Raw genomic sequence first — 24,432 nt, forward strand, 5'->3', positions numbered from 1 at the left:
AACAACCAACTTCTCATGCTAGCTTCTGCTGACAGCTGGAGATGTAGCTAATCCTGGCTCCTGGCAATTGGAAGCCAGGATAGCAAAGTCTAACCTGAACATAGGCGCTATGTAAATCTTTGGCTTTTACAGCCTGGAGCCATAAATCTCTCTTGTTTGGATTTAGTGCTTTAAGACTCTTGAGACAGTCAGTTCTGTGCCAAAGCTTTGCCAATTCAAGGCCAAAGACAATAGAAACTAGTAGAGCTACTTCTCCCGCTCACTCATCACCTCCTGGTCTAACCATCCGAGATCACCACTATGCATTAGACTTCTCTGAACCCTACTTTTTTTTTTAAAAAAAAGATTTTATTTATTTATTTTATTTATGTGAGCACACTGTCACTATCTTCAGATACCAGAAGAGGGCATCAGATCTCATTGCAAATGGTTGTGAGCCACCATGTGGTTGGTGGGAATTGAACTCAGGACCTCTGGAAGAGCAGTTAGTACTCTTAACCGCTGAACCATCTCTCCAGCCCAAGCCCTACTTTCATGTTGGCCAGTATTCCTGTGGTTAGTTAAGGTCTGCCTCTCTCACTAGAGTATAAGGGAGTAGAGACCATGTTCTTGTTGACCATGATAGCCTTTGCGCCAACTGCCTGTACAGTAGACCTGCTGGGCTCTGGAGTGTAACTGACTGATAGGTTACATACCCAGCATGTGCAAGACCCTGGGTTTGGTTTCTGCAAGATAAATAAATGAGTCAATAAATTAATGAAATGAGGAGCTGAAGAGTTGACTCACTGGGTCCTGCTGTGGAAGGTCGCAGTACTCCATGTCAGACAGCTCTCTCCATCTCTAGGACAGCTCTCTTGATCTCTGGGAAAGATGGAAGACCTCCTCTCCTTAGGTGGACTTCCCCTTCTCTGCCTGGTCTGTAGAGCCCAACCCCCACATCCTCTACCTGCAGAATGTCCTGCAGCCTTGGTAAGGTTACACCACTTCCTTCCTCTGAATAAGAACCAGTCCAGTCAGCACCTGGAATTCCTGAAATGCCTCTCCATGCAAATGAGGTGTTCTTCCTCCTAAACTCCAGCCAATGGCACATACCTATCCTGAAGATCCCCAAAACTATATAGCCCTTGATTCACCCTGAATATCGCTGACCTGCATCTCGGAAGCTGATCCTGAAGTCTGTCCTTTCCATCCTACTCACTGGCCATCTGAATCCTCTGCTCCTGTCCTAGTGGCTGGTGGCCATCAGCCCCTGGTGAGGGGGTGGGGTGGGGAACACATTGCCTCAGCAGTTAAGAGCACTGGCTGCTCTTTCAGAGGACCTGGGTTTGATTCCCAGCACCCACATGGCGGCTCACAACTAGACATAACTCCAGTTTTAGAGAATCTAATAACTCTCAAACAGACATAGATGCAGGTCAAACACCAATGCACATAAAGTAAAAACAAATAATTAAAAAAAAACACTTTAAGCTAAACCTGGCCTATTTTGGACTATGGCCAGGTCTAAAACAAGAGACATGTTTAGACATGTTCCCCTCCTGATGACAGTGGGCATATAGTGGGCTTTTGATTGATAGCTTGTTTATCAAGACAGGGTTGTAGCCCTGGCTGTCCTGGAACTCGATCTGTAGACCAAACCGCTGAGAGATCAGAACTCTCAGACCTGTCTGCCTCTGCCTCCCGAGTGCTGAGAATGAAAGGCGCACACCACGCCTATCCCCGTCCGGATGATTTTGTTAAAAAATATAAGAATGTTTTGTGGGCATGGCATGTAGAAGAGGTCCTTGGTCTGCTGAACTGGAGCTGCAGATACTTGTGAGCTTCTGTGCAGGTTTTGGGAATGAAACTTAGCAGGGAGTGCTTTTTCAGTTTAATCTACTCATTATTTTATGTATATGAGTATTCCAACATTACGGTTGTAAGCCATGGTTGCTAACTGAACTCAGGACCTTTGGAAGAGCACTCAAGTGCGCTCTCTCTCTCTCTCTCTCTCTCTCTCTCTCTCTCTCTCTCTCTCTCTCTCTCTCTCTTAGGTTTATTTATTTTATTTTAAGTTTATCACTGCTCTATCTGCATGTATACCTGTGTGCCAGAAGAGGGCATCAGATTTCATTACAGAAAACTGTTTGTGAAAACAACCATGTGGTTGCTGGAAATTGAACTCAGGACCTCTGGAAGAGCAGATAGTGCTCTTAACCACTGAGCCACTTATCTCTCCAACTCAGCAGCCAGTGCTCTCAGCTGGGGCACAGTCATTACAATCCCTTGTCCCCTTCCCCCTTTTTTGAGACAGCTTTCTCTATTATGTCCCCGACTGTCCAGGAACTCCATTTATACACTGCCAGACATGGTTCATGTTGGAAGCACTATAAGGAGATTTCTGAGAGCTTGTGAGCAAACTCCAAGTAAACAAGACAAGACCTGAAAAGCTCTCAGGGAGAACTTTCCCTCGGGATGGAGACCCTCCAACTCTAAAGACCAGACCGAGACACCACAGGATGCAATCAGCAAGAGGATTTGGTTTATTGTCGGGATACACAGGCACAGGCACCTGCGGGCGCTTCAGTCACTCGGGGGACTGGCGCGCCCCACGGAACCAAGGATGGGCTTTTATAGGATTTTGGGGAGCAGAAGCAAGCATACAGAAGCAGATGCATGGTTACAGGGATATAATTGGTGGATTCTAATATGGCAAGGGTTTAGCCCGGGGGCAAGTTTCCTAGCTACCTTCCAGAAACATAACGGCTGACTCGGCCCCCCAAGGGTTCAGCCCGGGGGCAAGTTTCTTAGCTACCTTCTTGGAACATAAGGACTGACTCGGCCCCCCACCAGGGTGTGGGACCTCTCCTGGGGCTTTTTTTCATTGTCAGGTGCTCAACCGAAGTCGTCCTGTTGCCAGGCCTTTAACCAAACATATCTTGCTTGGCAGCCGCTGTGTACTCAGTGTTCTAACCTTTCCCTGAACCAGTCATCTTAAGTACAGCCTTGCAAAATGGCGTTACTGCTGCTAAGCTGGGGTCTTTCATTCCCCCATTTTTTTGCTAACTTTGAGTGAAATCTTTCACTCGACTTGGTCAAGAAATTTCTGTCTGGTGGGGGCTTATTCCCCCACTGACTCTAGGCCACAAAAGGGCTAGGAGGAGCCACGTAGGAGTTTTAACTTTAAGGGGTTTGGAGTGTGCTGAACTCTCCATGTCTGGGGTGTAGTGTTGTGATTAGTCAATTCCTCAGACCGGACTGCCTTGACGTGTGGTGTGTGGATCTAAGCCGAGACTCCGTCTACCTTTAGGGCGGTCGGGGTAGTCAGGAGGACGGTGTAGGGTCCTTTTCACCGTGGCTCGAGATTCTTGGTCTGGTGTTTGTGCACCCACACGGTGTCTCCAATCTGGAACGGGTGTGGCACCACCGGATGCTCAAGCTTGTCCTGGTAAGCAGTGGCCAAAGGTCTCCAGACGTCTCTCTGCACAATCTGTAGGGCCTGTAAATGGGCCCTCAGAGAAGGGCTGTCAGCAAAATCAGCAATGTTTGAATCAAAGAAATGGACAAATGGGGGTGGTGCTCTATACATTATTTCAAAAGGAGTTAGACCATGGGGGCCCGGGGTATTCTGGGCCCGATATAGAACTAGGGGAAGGAGGGCCACCCAATCCTTTGAGCCAGTTGTAAGGGTAAGTTTGGATAAAGTCTCCTTAATTGTTCTATTCATGTGTTCTACCTGACCTGAACTCTGGGGTCTATAGGCACAATGTAATTTCCAATCAATCCCCAGCAATTTGGCCACCAACTGACTTACTTGGGAGACGAAAGCGGGCCCGTTGTCCGACCCCAACGCTTGAGGCATGTCATACCTGGGAAAGATTTCCTCGAGGAGCTTCTTGGTGACCATTTTTGTAGTCTCGTGCTTTGTGGGGAAGGCTTCGACCCATCCTGAGAAGGTGTCTATAAACACTAGGAGATACTTGTATCCATATATACCTGGTTTGATTTCAGTAAAATCAATTTCCCAATGGATGTCGGGACGGTGTCCCCTAGGATGAACTCCTTGTCCAATCATGGTCCTTCCCAGGTTAACCTGAGCGCACGCTTTGTAACTCTCAGTCACCTTTTGTATCGCTTTGTCCCAATTAAAAAAAAAAAAAACACACAGATTTATCTCTTCCCAATCTAGTAAGGTTTTCATCTTCTTAAACCCCAAATGGGTTAATTTATGTAAAAAGGAGATCAATTTAAAAGTCCTTTGTAGACCCACTGTTTTAGTTGAGGGTGGTAGATGGCCCCCATTTTTTCTAGGAGCTCTATGTCCTCATGGGCATAAACCCAACTGGTTTGTCCCACTGGTGGGGGCGTGGGTTGGTCTGGGCTATTTAAGGGCAAGATTTGTTTGTTCATGGCCGCTTCTTGCGCCGTGGCATCGGCCAGCAGGTTTCCTCGTGCCTCTGGGTTGTGCCCTTTCTGGTGTCCTGGACAATGTATAATACTCAGTCTTTTGGGCAAGAATAGGGCTTCTAAGAGGGCCAGAATTTTAGCCATATCTTTACCCTCAGATGTGAGCAGCCCCCGCCTCCGGTAGATCTCCCCGTGGATGTGTGCCATGGCAAAGGCATAACGGCTGTCTGTATATATATTTAGCCTCTTACCTTTTGTCATCTTGAACGCCTGAGTCAAGGCGATGAGTTCAGCCCGTTGTGCGGAGGTACCAGCAGGCAGGGCTTTCGCCCAAATCACTTTGTCCTCCCTAGTGACCGCAGCTCCAGCCTTTTTGCTCTCCCTCTGCCAAGAAGCTGTTGTCATCCGTGTACCATGTGTGGTCAGCATTCTGAAGAGGCTGGTCCGATAGGTCCGGCCTGGTTCTATGTACTTCTGTGAGGATTTGTAGGCAGTCATGCTGTTCTGCCTCCTCTGGTAGGGGAAGCAAGGTGGCAGGATTGAGGGCGACTACGGGCCCAAACTGAACCTGTTCTGCATCCAGTAACAAGGCTTGGTAGTGGGTCATGTGGGAATTAGAGAGCCAGCGGTCTGGGGGCTGCTTTACCAAGGCCTCCACTGTGTGGGGTGTTAGGATGGTGAGTGGCTGTCCCAAAGTCAATTTTCTAGCATCCTTGATCAGGACAGCAATAGCAGCCACCATCCTTAGGCACGGTGGCCAGCCGGAGGCCACAGGGTCCAATTTCTTAGACAGGTAGGCCACAGGGCGTTTCTAGGGTCCCAACCTTTGTGTTAGGACCCTTTAGCATATCCCTGTTTCTCATCGATGAACAGTTACTGAGCAAATTGTAAGGGTTTGGAACAGTCGGATGAATATCTTCTATCCTCTTGTTGACCTCTCTCAAGTCTTGTACTGGCCTATAATCTCTAGTGTCGGGTTTCTTAACAGGCAGAAGAGGCGTATTTCAAGGCGACCGGCAGGGGACTAGGATGCCTTGATCCAGAAGCCTCGTAATGTGAGGCCTTATACCTTGATAAGCTTCATGTGACAGGGGGTATTGTTTTATGGAGACTGGAGTTGTAATTAAGGGGGGCTGTTGGAGCGCCAACCCCATCCCACCAGTCTCTGTCCAAGCCAGTGTCCTGTCCCGGTTCATAGGGTTAGAACTTGAAGGGGAGTTCCGTGGGGGCCAGTTATTTGGGCCCCTCCTTCCTCAAAATGAATTTGTGCTTTTAGTTTGGTGAGCAGGTCACGGCCCAGCAGAGGGTACGGGCAGTCCGGAACATGTAAGAAGGAATGGGTCACCTTACCAGTAGCCAGCTGAACCCGGCGGTCCGTAGTCCATCGGTATTGTTTCTCACCAGTAGCTCCTTGTACCCAGGCCGTCCGGTCGCTGAGTTGTCCTGAAGCTTGAGTGAGGACTGAATGCTGGGCTCCTGTGTCTATCAGGAAAGCAACCGGCTGCCCCCCAACTTTAAGCGTTACCCTGGGCTCAGGGGGGGGCTCCTGGCCCTGACCTCCCTAATCTTTATCTAGAGCCAAGAGGGAGGTTCGTGGTCGAGGCTTTCGGGGTCCGCCAGGCTTCTTGGGGCACTCTCTGGCCCAGTGCCCTTTCTCTTTGTAATAGGCACATTGATCTTTATCCAGCTTCAGCCCCTTTCGAGCTCCCCCCTATCTCCCTTCCTTTCTTGGCCCTGAACTACGGCGGCCAAGATTCGACTCAATTCTCTCTCTTATTAAAAATCTTTTCAGCTTCTTTAAGTAAATCTTGTAATGTATAGCCCTGTAAATTTTCTAACCTCTGTAACTTAGTCCTGATATCTGGAGCAGCCTGCCAGATGAAGGACATAGAGACACTCGTCATTTGTCCTGGGTCATCTGGGTCATAGGGAGTGTATATACGGTAGGCCTCCTTAAGTCTCTCTAGAAAGGCGGAGGGAGTTTCCCCTGCTTCCTGTAATACCTGTTTTACCTGAGCCAAATTAGTAGGGCGTCGTATAGCCCCTCGGAGACCCGCTAGAAGCAACTGGCGATAAAGGCGTAGGTGTCCCTTACCTTCAGCTGTATTAAAATCCCAGTTTGGTCTCTTAAGTGGGAATGCAGCATCAATTTTTTCAGGCAGCTGGGTGGGACGCCCATCATCTCCCAGAACATGCTTTCTGGCCTCTAGGAACACTTTTTGTTTTTTTTCTGAGGTTAAGAGGGCCTGTAAGAGCTGTTGGCAGTCATCCCAAGTAGGCTGGTGGGTAAGTAAAACAGATTCTATTAGGTCGGTGAGTGCCACCGGATCTTTGGAGAAAGAAGGGTTGTGTTGTTTTCAATTGTAAATGTCAGCTGCTGAAAACGGCCAGTATTGGGTCTGGCCACCGGTTCCCTGTCTAAGTGGGAAAGCCTGGGAGGTTGAATCTGGCATCACCTCGCGCTTATTGCGCAATCTCTCTGCGACAGGGGAGAAACCCTTATCAGACTGTGGCCCGGCAACTGATCTGGCCGGCGGCTCTGCCTCCTCCGTTTTAGCCGGGCCTGTCAGAGAGAAGATCTATGAGAGGGGAGTTTGGGTCTGCCGGGAGGACAGGTTTCTTAGAAGGCTCTGATTTCACAAAGGTAGAGAGAGGAAGACGTGGCCGGCGGACCGGGCGGGGCCGAGGGGACAGGCTGGGGGTTGAGGGGAGGCCAATTCGGGTTCACGAAGGGTTCTGCCCGGGGGGGGGGGTTAAGGCGAGACTCTCTCAAGTGATAATATAAGAAACCTGGTCAGGATGTCCGTGGACGACCCGATCTTTAACCTGTAAAATAATGATCTTATTAAATGTGCCATTTACTGGCCATCCTGCTCCGAAAGTGGGCCACTCGGATGTGTAGAGAGTCTGTCCTTTTCCTTTTTTTTTTTTAACCTCGACGGACTGGTTGTGTGCCCGGTCGTGGACGTCTTTCTAATGATCAAGAGTGAGACTTAGGGGCGTTGTTAGGGACTGTCCCATGTTAGTTCTAAGGAAGATTAGAACACAGAGAAAACAAACAACACCAACAGTCAAACAAACAACAGACAGGCGTGCTGCACGGCTTTGGTACCAAACTGAAAGCAAAAAGTCAGATGGAGGTGGCAAAGGTCTGGGGCCCTCTGAAAGCCAAAACTACAGACAGAGGTGCCGTTAGTCCGGATCTTTCTCCTCTCCCAGATTGGGCCCCGAAAAGTCGGGCCCCTAACACCCTTGGAACGTCTTCCAGGGCTGCGGGGCGAGAAGTCCGAGCTCGTCAGCTCTTTCTTCGTCCCGCCCAAATTCCAAACAACCTGGCTGAGCGCTCACAGAACAGACCTGGCTGAGCGCTCACAGAACAGACAGAATAAGGCAGAACGAGACAAAATCAGACAGACAGACAGACGCCGGCCGGCTTACCTCCCAGTGGGTGGTCGGTGGTCCCTGGGTGGAGGATCTCCTTTCCCGGCCAACGCACCAAATGAAAAGCTTTCAGGGAGAACTTTCCCTCGGGATGGAGACCCTCCAACTCTAAAGACCAGACTGAGACACCACAGGATGCAATCAGCAAGAGGATTTGGTTTATTGTCGGGATACACAGGCACAGGCACCTGCGGGCGCTTCAGTCACTCGGGGGACTGGCGCGCCCCACGGAACCAAGGATGGGCTTTTATAGGATTTTGGGGAGCAGAAACAAACATACAGAAGCAGATGCATGGTTACAGGGATATAATTGGTGGATTCTAATATGGCAAGGGTTTAGCCCGGGGGCAAGTTTCCTAGCTACCTTCCAGAAACATAACGACTGACTCGGCCCCCCACCAGGGTGTGGGACCTCTCCTGGGGCTTTTTTTCATTGTCAGGTGCTCAACCGAAGTCGTCCTGTTGCCAGGCCTTTAACCAAACATATCTTGCTTGACAGCCGCTGTGTACTCAGTGTTCTAACCTTTCCCTGAACCAGTCATCTTAAGTACAGCCTTACAAAATGGCGTTACTGCTGCTAAGCTGGGGTCTTTCAGACCTTTGTTACTTCTGTTCCTCCATAACATGGACTGTTCTTCGAATGTGCTTTCATGCCTCTCTTTGGTGTAGTAAACAGGAGTTCGGTTACTTTACTTTAGCTATGATTCAGAACAAGAGTTTCCAAGCCAGAGTTGTCCTTGTGACACAGCCTAAAGTCATGTGACCTAACCTAAGAACACTCAGAATTACCTCAGAATATAAATTGTCTGATGCTCTGAATAAAGGTGGCTAATGCCTGAGATTTTAGTACACCTCATATTTAGGCTCCACTCTCAGAGGTTCACGCAGCCAACTGGAGTGGTTCAAGTGTCCACACAAATCAGGGACCAGAAGCTGGCTCCAGGATGAGGAGTGAGGATCCCATAGAAGGAGATAAGTGAGCAATGGGCAGAAGCCAGGGAAGGATTTGCCTTATGTCCAGCTTTTGCACTATTTAAAGAAAGGAAGAGCACGGGGCAGTGGTAGAGAGTGACTTTGATCCCAGCACAGAGTTCTTGGGACTTGCTCCTTCCAGTTTGATCTCAAAACTCAGATCCTCTAGCCTCTGTCTCCCAGTTCTGCGATTAAAGGTATGTGCCACCATGTCTCAGACATTTGGTTATTTTGTTGCTGTTATTTTGTTTTTGTTTTGTTCCCTCCCTCTCCCAGACAGGGTTTCTTTTCATAATCCTGGCTGTCCTGGAACTAGCTCTGTATTTCAGGCTGGCTTCAAACTCACAGAGATCTGCAGGCCTCTGTTTCCCTAGCGCTGAGATCAAAGGCGTGAACGACCACAACCTAGAAAAACAGTTGTTTTTTATTTGTTTTGTTTTGTTTTTTTGATAATGCCAATGAAGATTGCCAAGAATGATTAGGCCCCAGACGCAGGAAATGTTAAGGACTTTCTAAAGTTATATAGAAATGTGGAGACCTACAAACACAGAGCAAGATCAACTGCTTTAGAAACCTATGCTGTTTAAAGATGGATTTTGAGTTTCAGTTCACCTGGCCACTTAAGTAAAGAAAAGAAAAATGAAACTATTAATCAAGCAAGAGAGACAGAGAGAGAGAGAGAGAGAGAGAGAGAGAGAGAGAGAGAGAGTGAGAGAGAGAGAATTTTGCCCCATACATCTTGAAAGCATGGATGAAGTAGACTCCTTATTTGCAAACCTTACAGAGTTAATGATGGGAAAGACAGGTCCTTAGAAATTACTGTGCTGGGGGTTGGGGATTTAGCTCAGTGGTAGAGTGCTTGCCTAGCAAGCGCAAGGCCCTGGGTTCGGTCCCCAGCTCCGAAAAAAAGAAAAAAGAAAAAAAAAATTACTGTGCCATTAAATAAAACATGAGCTGTTTGGCAATGATAACATTGGCGCATTGCATTAGCATATTACTCAGAATCTATAATCATTATCTAAATAATCACTTAAAATTTTATTTTTTGGTTTGGTTTTTCAAGACAGGGTTTCTCTGTATAGCCTTGGCTGTCCTAAAACTGACTCTGTAGACCCAGCTGGCCTCAGACAACCTCTGCCTCCCAGGTGCTTGGATTAAAGGCATGCACCACCACTGCCTGGCTAATACAATGATTATTAAGAAATAAAAAAGAAAAGGGGCACCGCAATGCTAAGTTTTAAGTGCTACCAGAACTCAATGGGTTTTCAGATTTCATTTACAGATTAGTATGAAAGGATAGGAAATCACCATGAAGCAGGCAAAAATATGGGATTTTTCTCATGTGAACTGAATTTGTGATTATAAAAATTGTACAGTCTGGGGCTGGAGAGATGGCTGAAAAGTTAAGAACACTGACTGCTCTTCCAGAAGTCTTGAGTTCACTTCCCAGCAACTACATGGTGGCCCGCAGCCATTTGTAATGGAATCTGATGCCCTCGTCTGGTGTGTTTGAATACAGCAACAGTGTACTCATACAGAAAATGAGTAAATGTTAAAAAACAAACAAACAAACCCCCAAATGGTACAGCCTTCTCAGGGCCATTCTACGGGCAGATACTTTGTTTTCTGAGACAAGGTTTCTTTGTGTAGCCCTGGCTGACCTGGAATTCACTTAGTATACTAGGCTGGCCTTGAACTCAGAGATCCACTTGCCTCTGCTTCCCAAGTGCCAGGATTAAAGGCGTGTGCCACCACCACTCAATTTATTTATTTTCTTGGTGGCTCATCTAAAGTTGTAGGTGGGATTCATTATCCAGCTATTCATCAATATATAAATAATTCTTTTCCTCACTTCGATAAGCGGAACTGGCTATTTTGATTCATTTATTATAGGGGCGCCTGCTTCTATAAAAACTGACAACAGGGGCTGGAGAGATGGCTGAAAGGTTAAGAGCACTGGTTGCTCTTCCAGAGGTCCTGAGTTCAATTCCTAGAAACCACATGGTGGCTCACAACCATCTGTAATGGGATCCTGTACCCTCTTCTGGCCTGCAGATGCACATGCAGGCAGAACATTGTATACATAATAAATAAATCTCAAAAAAACAAAACAAAACTGACATTGGAAGCCAGGCAGTGGTCTTGCATGTCTTTAATCCCAGCACTTGGGAGGCAGAGGCAGGTGGATGTGAGTTCAAGGCCAGCCTGGGCTGCATAGAGAGACTCTGTCTCAAAAACACTTAAAAAACCATATTACAGATATTCCTTATAATCCTTAGAGTCAGGGTATAATTGAAAGAGCATATAGAACATAAAAATCTTATCATGTCTATCTATCTTCTATTTTCTATCATCTATCTATCTATCTATCTATCTATCTATCTATCTATCTATCTATCGTCAGGGTTTCCTTGTGTCACAGCCTGGGCTATCCTGGGACTCTGTAGTCCACACTGGCTTCAAACTCACAGACATCCTCTGCCTCCCAGGTGCTTGGATTAAAGGCATGCACCACCACTGCCTGGCTAATACAATGATTATTAAGAAATAAAAAAGAAAAGGGGCACCGCAAGGCAATGGTGGAGCACGCCTTTAATCCCAGCCCTCAGAACACAGAGATGGATCGTCAAGGGTTACACAGAGAAACCCTGTGTCAAAAAAACAAAAAAGAGCAAACAAAATGGTGTGGTGTGGTGGCAGTGCACAGAGGGATATTTTTGCAGTTTCCTCATTTACTGTTAATTTTTGAAAATGTGTCCAAGAGCTCGAATTTTTCTCTAAGTATTTTTTAAATCTAATTTATTTTTACTTTGCTCATTGTTGCTTTGTCTGCATTTCTGCTATAAGGTGTCAGAAACCCTGGAACTGGAGTTCTAGACAGGTAAGACCTGCCATTTGGGCCCTGGGAATTGAACCCTGGTCCTCTTGAAGAAGAGATGGTGCTCTCAACTGCTGAGCCACCTCTCTACATCCCTCAGAAATGCTTTTCTACAGACAGTCTTTTTTTTTTTTTTTTTTTTTTGGGGGGGGGGGGAGATTTATACGACCTGAAGAGAAACCAGAGTATCTACAGACAGTCTTAAACTGCTTTTAGACAACAGGTCTGTGTAGCTTAAGCAATTTGAAACTTGGAAGATGCCTGATTGTCTAAGGGGAATTGGCAGGGTTCGTGTGTCTGTCTGTCTGTCCTTGGCAGATGAATTCACTAGACATTGGGGATGCCCCCCTGCCTCTCCTCCTGTCTCCCCACATCAAGGACAATAGGCAACCAAGGGTGTGGTGACTTTGGAAATCAGTCGAGAGGTAACAATCCTCCACCTGAAGGGTAAAAAGAGATATTAACTAAATTATCATTGGAAGTCTAGGCTACTCACTGGAAGCCAAATTAAGGCATCAAAGACGAATTCCCTCCCCCAGCTTCTTTGATCTGTGCCTGTGCAGAGAGTGTCTCTGAGTTTGGTTGTGCAGCACCTTTTGTCTTTACTAGTGATTTTGTTTATTCCGGGACCTTGGGACTGTAATAGACTCATTCATCCATCTGAATAAGGGACTGCATTTATTTTCTTCTTGGAATTTGAATCACTTCCTATTTGCATAGGGAACATAAAATTTGTATTCCTGCAGGCAGTGGTGGCACCCGCCTTTAATCTCAGGATGCAGAGGCAAGTAGATCTCAGAGTTCAAAGCCAGCCTAGTCTACAGAGCGAGTTCTAGGACAGCCACAGCTAGAGTGAGATTGATTTCTTTCTTTCCTTTCTTCCTTTCTTTCTTTCTTTCAAAGATATTATATTATGTTTATATGAGTACACTGTAGCTGTCTTCAGACACACCAGAAGAAGGCATCAGATCCTATTATAGATGGCTGTGAGCCACCATGTGGTTGCTGGGAATTGAACTCAGGACCTCTGGAAGAGCAGTTAGTTCTCTTAACCACTGAGCCATCTCTCCAGCCCCAAGTTCCTCTTTCATTATGTTTTGGATTTTACTGTTGTTACTGTTCAGTTTTATTTTGACACAGGGTCTCACTGTGGCTGGTCTGTTGCTAGCACTGTAGCTCAGGCTGGCCTCAAACTTGGGATTATTCTGTCTCAATTTCCTGAGTACTGGATGGATATGTGTCACTGGCTTTGAACTTTGGTTTCTTCCTTCTTTTTCTTACTTCAGATTGGAACATGCTAAACTTCATCTGCTTCTTCCTTTAGTCATGGTGATGAAGGGTACACACCATCACACCCAACCTCTGGGACACTTTAGAGAAAGTGGACTGGAGATGCATTGTGATGCTAGCCATAGAGGAGATGGCCAACTGAGAAAGCCATAATTGGTATTGGAAAGGAGGAATGCTGGTGTGCAGGTGCGGACCAGCCACTCCATTGTTTAGCAGTTGGATACAGGAAGTACAGGACTCCAAAATCTTTGTGAGCTGCCTAGTGAGTTCAAAGACACCTTGGGTTACCCAAGACCTTGTTCAAACTAAACAATAAGGAAAATAGTCTGAAGAAGTGGCTTGGAGCACAGTCAATTTTGTAGAGGATCTGGTTTTAGATTCCAGCACCCACATGGTGGCTCAAAACCCACAGTTAGAACTGTGTTCCATAGGATGTGATGCCCATTTTTGACCTCCATGGGCACCAGGCACACACACAAGTTAAAACAATGGGCTGGAGAGATGTCAGTGGCTCACAAGCATCTGGAGCTCCAGATACAGGGAATTGGACTGAAGCCTCTCTTTTGGCCTCTGTGGGCAACACGCATGCATTCAGTACATATTCATATATGCAGGCAACACAGCCACACATATGAAATAAATACATGAGCACTAAAAAGAAAAAACCAAGAGAAATTGTCAAAGTTGAAGTTTATTGTATTTATTTATATCTATCTATCTATCTATCTATCTATCTATCTATCTATCTATCTATCATCTATCTATCCATCCACCCATCCATCTATCTATCTATCTATCTATCTATCTATCTATCTATCTATCTATCTATCTATCTATCTATTGAGACAGGTCTGACTGTCCTGGAATTCTCTATAGACCAGGTTGACTCCGAAATCCGTCTGCCTGTGCCTCCAGAGTACTGAAATCAAAGACATGTCCCACCATACTTGGCTATAGTCAAGGTTTATCACATTCGTTTATGTGTGTGGGTGAGAGCTCACACATCTGTATTACTATCACGCATGTGTGAATGTCAGTGGACAACTTTCAGGGGTTGGTTCTCTCCTTCCACCATTCAGGTTCTGGGAGGAACAAGTAGTCAGTCCTGGCGGCAAGCTCCTTTACCTGCTGAGACCTTATCAGACCCGAAGGTTGAAGTTTAAATGGATAGACAACAGGGACAAGTCAAGAAGTCACATAGACTTGGAAGTTGTAAAAGATCTTTAGATCAACACGGAGCTAGCTCAATCTTTGAGTGGTTGTCTAGGGTGTACAGGGTCCTAGGTTCAATCCCCAGCACATGAAAACATACAGGTAAAGAACAAGAAAACTGAGAAGCATAGAGAAGAAATTAATGAGGAAGGAGGTGAGAGAGACCAGAAGGAGGAAGTTCTTTCTTAGTCATTTCTGGATTAGAAATTGGTCACAGTGGGGCTTGCCTTGAATCCTGCCCAGTCCTCTCAGGAAGCAGAGGCAGGAGGATCTCTCAGTTTGAGGCTATCTTGGTTGTACATAGAGAATTCCAAACCAGCCAGGACTACACAGTGAGACCTTGTCTCAAGAAAAAAGAACCAAGCTAGCACTTCCTTCGGACGTAAGTTACTAGCTGACTGCTTCTCGGCCTCGCCAGGTACCAATCTCCCGAGAGTTGCAGAAAGCGGCTGTGACGCGACGGAAGTAATTCCTTCCTGTGCCCCGGAACCCATGGGGGAAACTAGTAAGTTCCTCTGGGATCAAATAGAATTTTATAAGAACACAATGGATGGAGAGGAGAAAACCTATGATGGCTGTGAAGGCCCTGATGCCATGTATGTGAAATTAATATCTTCTGATGGTCATGAATTTATTGTAAAAAGAGAACATGCATTAACATCAGGAACAATAAAGGCCATGTTGAGTGGTCCAGGTCAGTTTGAGGAGAATGAAACCAATGAGGTCGATTTTAGAGAGATCCCTTCACATGTGCTATCGAAAGTGTGCATGTATTTTACCTACAAGGTCCGCTATACTAACAGCTCCACTGAAATTCCTGAATTCCCAATTGCACCTGAAATTGCACTGGAACTGCTGATGGCCGCGAACTTCCTAGATTGTTAAATAAAATAAATTATAGTAAATAAAAAAAAAAAAAAAAAAAGAACCAAGGTAGGATGTGGTGGTGCATGCCTCTAATCCCAGCACTCAAAGATGAAGACAGGTGGATTTCTGAGTTCAAGGTCAGTCTACAGAGTGAGTTCCAGATAGTCAGGGCTACACAGAGAAACCCTGTTGGGGATTTAGCTCAGTGGTAGAGCACTTGCCTAGCAAGTGCAAGGCCCTGGGTTCTGTCCCCAGCTCCGAAAAAAAAGAAAAAAAATACTTTGTATCAAAAATAACAACAATAATCAATAAACTGTTTAAATAAAGTGCCCTGGAAACTGTGGTTTGAAGGTACAGGTTAATAAGCAGTCCGTACCACAGGCAGGAGACCTGGGAAGAATTCAGTTGGTAAGGCAGCTTGTCAGTGTGTAGGGAGAAACACAGGTAAGATGAGAAAGGGAGAAAACAAGGTAGAAACCCACCCTGAGGTTTGATGGCCTTTTTTGGAGTTAAGGATAGTCATGGTGAATTGCCATATAAGTGCTGGGAACACTTCAGGGGCAAGGAATGCCTCACTGACCACTGAACCACCTCTCTAGTTCCTTCCGCTGTTCACACTGAAATCACCTTCTTCCTATTGTCCTGTGTGTTTCTATTCGGTAAACGTAGCCTTGCGTGTTGTTGATGTTGCTGAAAACTCTGCTTGTCTCCCTGACTAGGGTCAAGCTCCCCTATAGCTAGGGGCGGTCTTGAACTCCTGGTCCTTCTCCTTTCATCTCCTCAAATACTGGAAGCACAGGCATGCATTCCAAAGACCAGTTCTTTTATTTATTTATTAATTTAAAAAATCCCAGTCCTCTGGAGACAGAGGTGGGTGGACCTCTGAGTTGGAGGTCAGCTTGGTCTACAGAGCAAACTCCCGGACATCCAGGAAGACATGGTGAGGCCCTGTCTCAAAAAACAAAACAAAGCACAGCAAAACAAAACAAAACAAAAATCATTACATTGATGATGTGGGGGATGGGGTGGGGCTCAGAGTGAAAATAGATTCTTTTCCTCCACTAAGCGTGGGTTCTGGGAATCGAACTTGACTCATCAGGCTTAATTGCTATCAACTGGACCCATGGCACCATCTTACTAGCCCTTATCCGATGAGATTGGAGACGAGGCTTGCTTTCTACACCAGACTGAGTTCAAATTTACTGCAGAACTATGTTAGCCTTCTGACCGCTGGCATTACAGGTGTGAGCCACTGTGTCTTGCTGCCTTCTCAACTTTTCATGTGTGGTGAGCTGAGTCTAAACTCTGGCCTCCTGAATGCCAGGCAAGCACTGAGCTTGCACGTTCTAGTCTTCTATCCCTCTGTTCCCCCTTTTCTCTCACTTTGTAGCTTTGGCTGGCTTGCAACTTTCTTTGCAGATCAAGATACTCACAGAGCTATTCCTGCTTCTGCCTCCCAAGTGCCAGGAATAAAGGCACGTACCACCACGTCGGTATATACATATTTTGTTATATACATACATATGTTGTAAATACACACATATTCTTGTTATCTTTGGAATTACAAAGAAAGTTAGCATGAGCCCTATGCAAGGATGACCCCAAAATTCATTAAGTGTTACATATTTTGCTCTTTTCCATCTTAATGGTCGCCTTCAGGGAAACTGAGGCATGATACTATGAATCTGCTGAGCCTTCTCACTCTCCTTCTGTCAGCTCAGCAACTCCCACTCACTGATTTTTTTTTTTTTTAAACAGATAATGGCTCCATAACCCAAGGCTAGAACTCAGGATTTAGAGCAGGCCACAGAAGCACACTTGGAGGGAGTCACAGCCCCCGACACATTCTCTTGGGATCATTTTAGAACCTGAATAAGAAAACGTCTTTAGGACCAGCCTGCAGCGGCAGGAGTTTTCCTGAGTGAAGGGAGTATCTTTAGTTATTCTGAGCAATCTTGTTAATCGCTGGGGAGTTTATGTTAAAGAGCTTCGGGGTGGAGCATCCGTAGCCTCTGGGGACTGAGAGTCTGCTAGGAGCAGACAGATTTACTGAATTTGAACCCTCACACCTTTCTTCTAACTTCCTGGAAAGAGGGGGATGGTTGAGACCCCTCAAAGTAGAGCAGGAAGATCTTCTCTGAGTTTCTGAAGCTACTGACCAAGGGAAGGCTGTAGGCCACGAGAGGTCTTGGAAGCCTGGTGGATCTGTTCTGCCTGAGTGTCTTCTTCTGTAAGTAAAGCATGTGGACCTTCCTAGCAAATAATTAAACTTGGGATGGGTGGTGGGTGGGAACCCCTATTTTTGCCTTTCAGAAGCGTGCGCCTGTGTGTGTGTGTGTGTGTGTGTGTGTGTGTGTGTGTGTGTTTGTGTGTGTACCTGGAGGTGACACACACATTTTTAATCCCAGGAAATAGAGGCAGGCTGGTCTCTTTGTATTCCAGTAACAAGCAAGGTTTTACAAAGAACTTGTTCTTGGACACTCCCCCCCCCCCAAAAAAAAAAAGAGGTAGTGTGTGTGTTTGTTCTGCGGTTATCAAGGATGTTCAAGTCCCACTTGTCTTTTGACCTCCAAATGTATACATATCAACTCAACTCTCTCCACTTAATACAATATTAAAATAATCTGAAGGACTAAGTGCTTCTGCCTATTGAGCCATTGCTTCAATTTCTGCCTTAAAATAAAGAGATGTGGAGGCTCTTGCCTGTAATCTCAGGAATGGGAGCTTATGTCTCAAAGGTTTTTGCAGGTTCAAAACTATCTGGAGTAGATTGTAAGTTTCAGGAAAGCCTAGGATACAAAACAAAAGCAGGGCTGGAGAGATGGCTCAGCAGTTAAGAGCACTGACTGGTCTTCCAGAGGGCCTGAGTTCAATTCCCAGTAACCATGTGGTGGCTCACAACCATCTGTAATGGAATCTGAGGCCTTCTGGTGTGTCTGAAGACAGCAACCATGTACTCATCAAACAAATAAACCTAAATAAATAAATAAATAAATAAATAAATAAATAAATAAATAAATAAATAAAAAATAAAATCAACCAACCCGGGCTATTGAGATGGCACAGATAGGATATAGGCGCTTGTGGCCAAGCCTGATGACCATCCATCCGTCAATCCCTGAAACACATGGGGTGGAGTTAGAGAGCTGGTGCCCACATGACCTGACCTCCACACAGGCACACTCCAATTCTCCAAATATGTAAACTAGTATAGAAAATTCTTTCCCAAACAAGGTGATTTATGAGTGGGGAAGTGACTTAGTGGCAGGTTATTTCCTTAAGGTACCAGCTATACTGCAAAAGAAACCAGAAAGACCAAGTAATACGTAACAATGAAAAGATACTTGAAGTTATTTAAAAGTATCCAATTGTAGCAAGTGGTGGTGGAGCTCGCTGGAGCCATGTTAGCAAGGCCTGCCTGGTGTATACAGGGAATTCAGGCCAACTACCACTACACAGGGAGACCTTGTACCGCCCCCCAAAATAAAAATACAAACGAAAACCCAAGACAACACAGACTCCCAAAACAAACACCCCCCAAAACAAACCCAAAGCAAACAGACAAAAAAACCTTATGAATTGGCTAGCAGAACTAGCGATATTTCTAGAGGTGGCAGAGAAATAAGGTCTGTAACAATTTGAGTGTGAGCATATATGCCTTGGAAGTATGATTAGGATCTGAGTTCAAATCCTACCACACCCATGGTGATGGCTAGGTTTGGTATTAAAGCCTTGTAGTAATAGTAATATTCATGGCAGACATGTTGGTGCATGCTTTTTTTTTTTTTTTTTTTTTCATTTTTCTTTTTTTTTTGGAGCTGGGGACCGAACCCAGGGCCTTGCACTGAGCTAAATCCCCAACCCCTGGTGCATGCTTTTAATTCTTGCATTTTAATCCCAGGCATAGAGGTGGCTCTCCAGGCCAATCTATTCAGTGAGTTAGCCAGCTAACTCTGCAAAGGGAGACCCCATCTCAAAACTTACGAAGCACAGGGGAAACATAGAAAGTATCACTGAACATCAGTTCTATAACCTGAGCTTTTCTGGAGTCTTAGATGAAGCATCCTAGAGAGGCAAGCCGTCCTAGAAAACACAAGAAGACTCCATCATCTAAAAGTAAGATAAGCCAGGCAGTGATGACCCAGGCCTTTGATCCCAGGAGGCAGAAGCAGGCAGATCTCTGAGTTTGAGGCTAGCCTGATCTACAGAGTTCCAGGACAGCAAGGGCTACACAGAGAAAAACCAAAAAGTAAAACAAAACAAAACAAAACAAAAAACCCATAAAAATAAAAATAAAAACATTCCTATGAGCAACTGGAGAGATGTCTCAGCAGTTAAGAGTACTATTGGCTGCTCTTCCAGAGGTCCTGAGTTCAAATGCCAGCAACCACATGGTACATGGTGGCTCACAACCATGTGCAGTGGGATCCAATGCCCTCTTCTGGTGTGTCTGAAGACAACAACCGTGCACTCATATACATAAAATGAAGCGTATTAAAAAAACTCCTCTGAGGATGAGCTGGGTGGATCTCTGTCTGTGTCCAGAATACGATACCATTTTATGCAAGACTTGAGTATCTTCTAAGGGTCTTGGAACAGTCCCTGGCAGATAAGACTGACTGCATAGCACACTACCCAGTTGGTCACTGGTACATTGCCAGGGTTGGGGAAAACTCCACACGTCTGGATGCAGACTGTTCAGTTCTGAGATGTGAGTAGAGAAACAAAAACATGTTGGTGGTTTCCTTCATTTGACAGGAAACATTAGAAAAATCCCAGCTCTGGGCGACCTATTGTAAATGGAGCAGTAACTTCCTTTATGTTTTATTATTATTTTTTAATCTTTGGATACATGGCCTTTAGCACTCAGTCCTGCTTTGTCCTTCTCAAGTGCAGGTATTAAGCCTTGGCTTCCCTGGGATTTTTAAATTTGTATTTCTGCCACTTATGAAAAATTGTGGAAGTCAGTTCTCCACAGCTTGGGTTCCAAGGATCAAACTCAGATCTTTACACTTGGGTCAAAGGCACTTATAATCTGACCAATCTCAAAGGCCCAACTTAAGCTTTTTATTCTTTTTTTTTTTTTTTTGGTTCTTTTTTTTCGGAGCTGGGGACCGAACCCAGGGCCTTGTGCTTCCTAGGCAAGCGCTCTACCACTGAGCTAAATCCCCAACCCCTTTATTCTTTTTTAAAAAATTAAATTTATTTACATTTCAAATGTTACCTTTTTTTAAAATTAAAGAAAAAAATGCTTCCTTTAAGACATCATCTCACTCTAAAAAGGCTGTCTTGGAAACGAGATTTACCTGAGTTTGCCATAATGTTTGCCTTATCTGTCTAATCACCAATATTCATCACCAATATTCCTAGCACTTTATAGGTAGGGAAGGAGAATTGGTTCAAAGTCATCCAACTTAAGGCTAGCCAAAAAGAAAGGGAAAGAAAGGGAGAGAGAGAGAGAGAGAGAGAGAGAGAGAGAGAGAGAGAGAGTGTGTGTGTGTGTGTGTGTGTGTGTGTGTGTCTGGTTTTCTTTTTTCTTCTGTGAAGATTAAATTGGGGTCTCAGTCTTCACCACTGAGCAGAACTCAACAAGAATTGCATTTCTGACTTCCAATCATGTTACTTTTTAATCCCAGCACTCCGAAGGCTGTGGCAGGAAGAGTCCTGCCTTTGAGGGCAGCCTGGGCTACACAGACACTCCCCCCCCCCCCCCCCCCCCCCGGAGCTGGGGACCGAACCCAGGGCCTTGCGCTAGCTCGCTAGGCAAGCGCTCTACCGCTGAGCTAAATCCCCAACCCCCCAGACACTGTTTTAAAAGCAAAACAAAGTCCTTATAGTTGGTTCCTAGTCAAGAATTAATTTAAACGATTTATTTAGGGTGTAAGGTTGACAGTTTGGGACTATTTCCCCTAACAATCTAGGGACGCTAACTGCTCATAACACTGCAATTCAATCCAGTACAGTTAAAGGCTTAGATTCCCTTGTCTAAGAGCAGACTTGTGGAATAAGAGACAGCTATCTTTTGTTGGGATATGCCTAGTTAGCGGCAGGTTCAAGCCTCAGGGTCGGAATTTCCCTTACTGCATTTTCATTTCCTATAAAGTGATTATTATCACTAATGAGTCCGCGGTCAGTGACTAATAAAAATAAAAATATAGAAGATAAGCATGGCTTATCTGGTTTCTCTTTGGTCTTGAAGTTGGTTTGACACCGCTCAGGCTCAGGTAAGGCTTCAGGATGTTCCTTCACCTGGAAGACCCATCTCGCTTCTGGAAACATTCATTTTAGAGATACTCTTACTCCCATCACGAAAGACATGGTGGCCTGTAGATTTCAACACTCGACTTTAACCTAATCTAAAGGGGAGGGAGTGGGGACTGAATTTTGGGAAAGGGTAGGAAGGAGTGGACAGAAGGGTCGAGAGGAGTCCGGCTCCGATTTGGGAAAATCCAGCTCGCGTTTTGCCTCTCGCTCAGCGGTACAGGGTCCAGCAAAGGCTGAGCCCCAACTATACTCCTTAAGGTCTGTACTGGGAGACGCCGCTGCTCTAGGGGGGTTGCGGGCACTGACCTGGCCGGGAGTACCCGCGCACTACGCTCGTGGGACACTGTGCACACTACAACTGGTGTGTACAACCCCGGGGCTGTACTCGCCCCTGGACGCCCTCTCCCTCCGTAGCCATGCACCTCTACCTGGCTCTCCAACGGGGACATTTGCGGAGTAGCTCCCCACCCCGGGTGCTTGGGCCCTGACCGTGCCGGATGGTAAGTGTCCATCCTAGGCCCGCCCGAACTCCTTGGCGCATGCCGCAGCCCCAGGCTCCAAAGTTACGCGGACGAAGACCAGCTGGAAAGTTTGCTCAAGGGTTGGTGCAGGCTTGGAGCAGGGGCAACCCGCGCTGCTCTCGGATCCAGAGGCGGCTTAGGGTGAGCTGGGGCTGCAGCAAAGAGCAGGGGTGCTGGGAGAGGGCGCTACTCTGCGACGGGACCGGGTTGGGGGGCGGATCTCTCCTGGGCTGGGACTATGCACCCAGCGATGCTGGCTGAAGACTCGTGCGAGCCAACTCCGCGCCGCGACCCCCTACCCCGGACCGCTCCCGGTATTTTGTGGCGGGTGGCTAACAAAGATCCCGGCGGGGAACCTTACAGCACTCCCCAGAAAGCTTAGCTTTCGCTCGGAACGGTTCGCATGGGGAGCCCCAGACTCGGGATCTACTGGAAATCCTGCAGGGAAACGCATGTGTGGCCTCTGGGAGGTCCCTGGTCAGGAGTTCTCAGAGCCAGCCACTTTGAGAAAGTCCTGGTGTCTTAGCCTGAAGGGAGGAGAGAGCTTTCGCTAGCTGCGAGTGGAGAGTGAGAGCTGTCGCGTGCAGAAGTGTCTCCCGCGTTCGATCAAACCCCATCCTCCGCGGAGGAACCCTAGGGAGAGGGGTTGCTGAGGTTCCTCTTTGGGAGTACAGGCGACCAGGAGGTCTGGGGATGGCTGGCCCGAAATTGGGAGGTTCTAGAAGAAGCAAGAACAGGGGAAGTAGGATGTGTTGCCAGTGAGTTCTGCGAAAGCCTTTGGAGTGCCACTGGCTGGGTCTGGGATCCTAAAGAGGGAACTGAGTGAGGTTGTCTGTGTGCGCGCAGCGGCCGAGTGCCTAAGCTTGCTCGTGCTGCACGTGAGCTTCGGGCCCCCGCCAGGACTGAAGTGACCACCGCCTACTCCGCGGGGCAAGGAAGCAAATCTCCCTTTCTCCGGAGGGGTGTTCTTGCCTATTGATAATCCCAGCGCTGGGGAGGCAAAGGCAGATAGATCTCCGTGAGTTACAGGACAGCCAGGGTTGCGTAGTGAGACCAGTCTCAAAGACGAAAAAGCAACTTCCCTTTCTCTTACTCTCTCACTCACCACCAGTGTTCGCTCACAGGACTGGGTCAGGAAAGAATTGTCCTGCTCCAGTTACCCTTAATGAACTGAACTGGGTCCGTTTCTGATCCAATAAAATTAATGTGACTCCAAGAAAAAACTTACTGTTGGAGCAAGAGTAAGGATTCCCAGCCTCCCCCAACCCCCACAACTCTTTCCAAGTGAACCTTAGTCCCCAGGGGCTTTAAATGAGCTTCATTTTACCTCCTTAATGACTGGTTAGTGAAGAAATGTTTGCAAGACTTTCCAGACCTTGGGGCGAGGAAATGACTAGCACACGAGGTTGGTTTGGTGGGGAGCTGCATGCGCACCCCCATGGATTGCAGTATGGGGCGCCATAGAGCAGCCCATCCCCTCAGGTGTTGGTTTCTTTAGGCAAAAACAATTTAGAAATATGCTTAACTACACACAATTGAATATAGTTAATTAGGTATTTATGACTACAGAGAAGCTTAATGCTTGCAGACCAGCCGCTGTCTGTTTTAAAGAATTTAACTGCGGTAAGGTGTTATTCTACTCTAGGCTGACTTGACCCTTACTGCCAGAAAGTGGCCTTGAATTTACGACTACTCCAGCTTCAGTCTCCTGAATATTGGGATTACAGATATGCACTCTCCACCTGGTATTCCGGTATCCCTCTGTTGACCTCCCGGTGATACTCCTGCCTCACTCAGTCTGAGTTCCTAGCTTATGTGATTGCAGATCTTGATTGACTACATAGGGGAATGCCCATGTTTTCATTTCTCCAATTAAGAGGTTTTAATTGGGGTCTTTTTAAAATAAACATTTGGAGGAATAGGATACAGTCTTTAGTAGGCTGGACTTAACAACTGTAGCACTCAACATTTTAATGAGTTAACTATTGCTCTCCGCAGAAGGGGTGGGTCAGAGGTTTGGAGACACCCTCCTCACCCTTTGTGTCTTCCTTATCTAGTTTCTTCCCCTCCCCCACCTTCTGGACACATCCTGTCTCCTTCATTTCTTTTTCCTCTTTGTCCTTAAAAAAAAATTTTTTTTTAAACCTGTAGGTCATTTGATTCTCCTTCCCCCACCCGACCTCGGCTCTCATCGTCTCGGTTGTCTTTTAACTCCTTACATTGTTCCTGTGAATTCTTGACTTTGCTCAGTCATTTGGATTTCTATCATTTCACCTGTAAAAATGTATAAAATACTGTTCCTTGGCCTTTTGCTGTTCTTACATGGTCTGGCTTTTGGAAGAGCCTTTTAACCTCCATTTTCCCCTGTTCTTTTCCATTATTTGTGTCCCCCACACCCCGCTCTGTGGGGTGTCGGGTGTTTTACATATGGAAGGAGCCAGCTTTCTGCTGCATTTCCCTGAGCAGCCTCTCAGTGTGCCCCAAGCTTTCACACTTCCTGAGGTAGTGAACTGTCTAGGAACAGCCGGCAATTGCTGTCCCCCCACCCCCTTCCTTTCGATGAAGAACCTAGTTGTAGGGAAACCAAGCCTGGTGGCAATT

The 24,432-nt window shown here is 46.4% G+C and overlaps 1 protein-coding gene, 1 long non-coding RNA gene, 1 other non-coding gene and 1 pseudogene across 3 annotated transcripts in view; 3 read left to right on the forward strand and 1 right to left on the reverse strand.

The window, feature by feature from the left end:
• Window positions 1–2,499: 2,499 nt before the first annotated feature.
• LOC147998610 (uncharacterized) lies at window positions 2,500–5,887 on the reverse strand. The gene is made up of 2 exons (XR_015645802.1): window positions 3,849–5,887; window positions 2,500–3,503 (listed from the first exon to the last, which is right to left on the reverse strand). It is a non-coding gene; the product is annotated as an uncharacterized LOC147998610 (long non-coding RNA).
• Eloc-ps4 (elongin C, pseudogene 4) lies at window positions 14,677–15,084 on the forward strand (annotated as a pseudogene).
• Window positions 16,568–16,676, forward strand: LOC120099054 (U6 spliceosomal RNA). The gene has a single exon (XR_015646079.1). It is a non-coding gene; the product is annotated as a U6 spliceosomal RNA (small nuclear RNA).
• Window positions 16,677–21,556: 4,880 nt separating this feature from the next.
• The window catches only part of Tet1 (tet methylcytosine dioxygenase 1), a 77,740-nt gene continuing 74,864 nt past the window's right edge, over window positions 21,557–24,432 (forward strand). The window contains exon 1 of the mRNA XM_087598699.1: window positions 21,557–21,972. The gene's annotated coding sequence lies outside the window, so the exon portion shown is untranslated. The remainder of the gene's footprint in view (window positions 21,973–24,432) is intronic.

This window comes from Rattus norvegicus, chromosome 20, assembly GCF_021556685.1.
Source record: "Rattus norvegicus strain SHRSP/BbbUtx chromosome 20, alternate assembly SHRSP_T2T, whole genome shotgun sequence".
Taxonomy (NCBI): Eukaryota; Metazoa; Chordata; class Mammalia; order Rodentia; family Muridae; genus Rattus; species Rattus norvegicus.